Source organism: Bidens hawaiensis, unplaced genomic scaffold, assembly GCF_021521415.1.
Source record: "Bidens hawaiensis isolate Kalapana, Puna unplaced genomic scaffold, B.hawaiensis_p1.1 tig00004478_1, whole genome shotgun sequence".
Lineage (NCBI taxonomy): Eukaryota > Viridiplantae > Streptophyta > Magnoliopsida > Asterales > Asteraceae > Bidens > Bidens hawaiensis.
The window spans coordinates 1,415,024-1,420,175 of NW_027491271.1; positions in this window are offsets into that span (position 1 = coordinate 1,415,024).

The following is a 5,152-nucleotide window of genomic DNA, read 5'->3' on the forward strand; positions in this document are numbered from 1 at the left end:
CCTCGGGAGAACCAGATCCAAAACTCCATCAGAGCTACCATGCGCATAATAATACCTGTAATAACTCAAACTTGCTCGCATGTGGCGGCGTACAAAACAAAAAACAAAACATAAGAAATAAACATATTTTTGTGTTTTTGATTTTTTAATTTTTTTGATTTTTTTTGATTTTTAAAATTTTTTTTATATTATTTTAATTTTTAATTAACAAAAATAAAATAAATAAAAACAGATAATAAAGAAAATCATAATACAAACTATACAACTCGGGCTACCTCCCGAGTGATGCATCCAACACGTCTACGCCTCGGTGAGTGAGTCAAGGTAGAATACCACGACTGTCTGATCAGCAACCGGCTCGCCTATGTAATGCTTCAACCTATGACCGTTCACCTTAAACTTCCCGCTTTTATCTTGTATCTCAATGGTGCCATACCGGAATACCTCAGTGATTGTGAACGGTCCCGACCATCGGGATTTCAACTTTCCCGAAAATAACCTCAACCGGGAGTTATACAATAATACCTTATCCCCACACTTGAACTGCTTATTACCCTTCAGCTTTATATCATGCAGTTCCTTCGTTCGCTCCTTTACTTAAATGACTATGCATACGCACGATCCCGGAGCTCCTCTAACTCGTGTAACTGGTGGAAACGATTGCCCTCTGCGGCGGATAAATCAAGATTAACCCTTTGAAGGGCCCATGAAGCGCGATGCTCTAACTCAACAGGAAGATGAAAGGCCTTCCCATAAATCATCCAAAATGGTGTGGAACCAGTCGGAGTCTTGTAGGCTGTACGGAAGGCCCACAGAGCGTCATCTAATTTGTCGGACCAATCCCGACGATTCGAACTAACGGTTTTCTCAAGAATACGTTTGATTCCCTGATTACTCACTTCCACCTGCCCACTAGTCTGTGGGTGGTAGGCGGTAGCAAGCCGATGGGTGACCCCATAGCGCTGCAACGCCTTCTCCATTTGCACATTGCAGAAATGAGTACCTCGATCACTGATCAATTCTTTCGGGACTCCAAAACGAGAGAAAAGATTCTTCAAAAATCTCACTACAACTCGGGCGTCGTTAGTGGGCAAGGCTCTGGCCTCAACTCATTTGGATACATAATCAACAGCCACAAGTATGTACTTGTTCCCTCTAGACGACGGGAACGGGCCCATAAAATCAATACCCCAAATATCAAAAACCTCGCATACCTGAATAGCATTTTGGGGCATCTCATTCCGGGATGAGATATTACCGACACGTTGGCATCAGTCACAGCTTTTAACAAAAAAATGAGCATATTTGTAAATCGATGGCCAATAGAATCCAGAATCAAACACCTACTTCGCCGTCGAACTCGCACCGTGGTGACCTCCTGTCGGTCCCACATGACAATGGCTCAGAATCTGCCATCCCTCCTTAACATCTACACACCTCCTAATCAACTGATCAGCACCGATACGGAAAAGATATGGGTCATCCCACAGGTAAAACTTAACATCAGCAAAGAATTTCTTCTTTTGCTAGTAAGGTATCTTCGGGAGGTACCCGTTAGCATGATAGTTCACGAAGTCAGCAAACCATGGAAAACCCTCCTTCTGTGCCGTAACAAACATGAGATTCTCTGTCGGAAAACGATCGTTGATCCTGACCCCCGAATCTCCTAACTCAGCTCCCTCTAGACGTGAAAGATGATCGGCCGCCACATTCTTGGCCCCCTTTTTACCACGGATCTCAATATCAAACTCTTGAAGCAACAGGATTCATCGGATAAGACGAGGCTTAGCATCCTGCTTGCTGAAGGGATATCGAATAGCAGCATGTTCCGTGTACACATTCGTCTTGGACAAAACAAGATAGGAATTAATTTATCGAATGCGAACACCACAGCTAAAAGCTCCTTCTCGGTGGTGGTATAGCTCTCATGTTCGCCATTTAAGGTCCGGCTAGCGTAGTAAATCAAATGGAAGTGTTTATCCTTCCGCTGTCCAATAGCCGCTCCGACTGCGAAGTCGCTCGCGTCACACATCAACTTGAATGGTAACGACCAGTCGGTAGCAACCATTATCGGGGCGTTAACGAGTTTGACTTTCAGAAGATCAAACGCCTCGATACACTGCTCAGAAAAAACAATGGAGCATCCTTCTCCAGAAGTTTGGTCATGAGTCTCGCGATTTTAGAAAAATCTTTGATGAATCGACGGTAGAACGCGGCATGACCTAGAAAACTACGAATGGATCGCACAGAAGTGGGCGGGGGAAGATTAGAAATGGTCTCGACCTTCGCTCGGTCAACCTCTATCCCCGCACTCGAAATCCGATGCCCCAGAACAATGCCTTCGCGAACCATGAAATGACACTTCTCCCAGTTAAGGACTAGGTTGGTGTCGACGCAGCGGCACATCATCCTCTCAAGATTAGACAAACAATGATCGAAGGAACTCCCAAAAACAGAAAAATCGTCAATGAACACTTCCATGGAGTCCTCGATCATATCATGGAAAATGGCCACCATACACCTCTGGAATGTGGCCGGAGCTTACACATTCCGAACGACATACGTTTATAGGCAAATGTTCCGTAAGGGCAGATAAAAGTGGTTTTCTTCTGGTCGTCAGCAGCTATCGAAACCTGGAAGTACCCTGAGAAACCATCTAAGAAGCAGTAGTACCGCTGACCTGCTAAACGCTCCAACATCTGATCAATGAAGGGTAAAGGAAAGTGGTCTTTCCTGGTGGCATCGTTCAGTCTGCGATAGTCGATGCAGACTCGCCATCCCGTCACAGTCCTAGTGGGAATAAGCTCGTTCCTCTCGTTGGTGACGACAGTCATGCCACCCTTTTTAGGAACCACTTGAACTGGACTCACCCAAGCACTGTCATAAATGGGGTAAATGATCCCCGCATCAAGGAGTTTAATGATCTCCTTCTTCACGACCTCTTGCATTTTCGGATTAAGCCGCCGTTGCGGCTGAACGACAGTTTTAAAATTATCCTCCATGAGGATTTTATGAGTGCAAAACGAAGGGTTGATACCCTTAATGTCGATAATCTTCCATGCAATCTCCTCCTTATGCTCTCGTAGCACCCTCAACAACTTCTCCTTCTTAACCTCCGTCAAAGCAGATGCAATGATAACCGGTGCTTCCTCTCTTCATCTAAAAACGCATACTCAAGATGGGTAGGAAAATCCTTAAGTTCTAAGGAAGAAGGAGGACTCTCGACGGAAGGTCGGTCCATCGGATCGTCTCGTACGATCTCAGCAGACACGCTAGGTTTAGGGATATGCGACTCGGTGTCGTCATCTAAGGACTGATTGGTCATGGAAACCATCTCAATCTCCGGAATCTCCCTATCGAGAATCTGGGTGTCGGAGGCTGATCCTCCACAGATCTCGCTGAAAAACTCCCTAACATGTTCCATGATCGTATCGATGAAGTATAAGGAGTCATCGGCAGACTTGGGGTATTTCAGTGACTGTCGAACGTCAAAGGTGACGTTCTCATCCCCAACTCTTAAAATCAACTTACCCTTGCAAACGTCGATCAACGCCTATGCAGTGGCAAGGAATGGTCGGCCTAAGATAAGTGGGACACTATCATCATCGTTCATGTCCAAGATGACAAAGTCCACCGGGAAGATGAACTTTTCGACACGAACAAGCATGTTCTCGACCACCCCTCGGGGGCACTTCACAGAACGATCAGCAAGCTGGATACTCATACGGGTAGGACGTGGTTCGCCTAGACTCAACTTGCGATACACGGAATACGGCATGAGATTAATACTGGCACCAAGATCTGCCAGCGTATGAACAACCGTATTATCACTCAAGATGTAGGGAATTGTGAAACTCCCAGGATCGGACATCTTTTCGGGTAGCTTCCTCTGCAAGATTGCAGAGCAACCAGCACTCAGTGGGATGGAAGAGACCTCAACTAACTTCTCCTTATTCGAAAGAATATCCTTAAGGAACTTTTCATATTTGGGCATTTGAGTTAGTGCCTTAAGGAACGGAATGTTAAGGTGAAGTTGCTTCAGAAGATCAAGACATTTGAAGTTCTCCTCCTCGTCTCTATCCCTGCGGACTCTCCCGGGATATGGAAGTCTAGGTTTGTAGACTCTCGGTGGTGTGCTGGGTAATCGCTGGTCCTTGGCCTGTGCTGTACTTCCTGGGCTTCGCCTCTGATGCACCTTGGCCGGTGAAGACTCCATCTGGATCTCCTCATCCACCTGCTCCTCTCCATTGACTACAGGCTCCTGGCTCACTACGTGCCCCTGCACCGCTCCTCGTCGTCACAGCCTTCGCGAATGGCTTCGGATTTTGAACAGTGTTACTCGGAAGGGTACCTGGCGACCTCTCATTTAGACGACTTGCTATTTCCCCCATCCGCCGCTCAAGATTTTGAATTGATTCCCCCTGATTCCTCATGAATGACTCGTGCTCTCGAAATTTCTCTTGAGTCTCTTTGTGACGGGAGTCCTCTCGAGTCATAAGCTGCGACAGCATCTGAGTCTGCTTTGCCATCATCTCCTCTAACGTAGGCTTCTTCTCCCCACTACTCGCTCCCTCACCGGAATCCTGGAATAGACTCTGACGCGGATGGAAGCCGGAATGATTTCCGTTCCTCCAGTTGGAATTTTGGTTACCTCTCCAACCCGAATTATAAGAATTGAAAGAATTTGGATTTCGGTTCGGATTGTTAACAAAGTCAACAGCCTCCTCCTGGAAACCTACAGGGCACTGAACGGTAACATACCCTCCTCTACAGATCTCGCACAACTTACTCTTCACCTGCAAGTCCTTCACGATCTTCGCCAACGCCTCAACCTGTGCCGCAAGTGCGGTGCTCGTGCCGACCGAATGTATGCCGTGTGATAAGGTCGACGGTTTTGGTGCTCTTAGAAGGTGGTCACTAGTATCCACTCATGGCTAAACCATTAAACAAGGCAATGCACTCATCGGTATCCTTTTTCGTCAATAAGTTGCCTCCCGCAGCAGTGTCAAGCATATTCTGAGTCGTGTACATCACTCCGTTATAGAGCTTTTCAACAACCGCCCAGTCCTGCAGGCCGTGGTTCGGACATAAAGCAAGTAGATTTTTGAATCTCTCCCACGCCTCGTAGAAGCTCTCGGTGTCCTCCATCTGG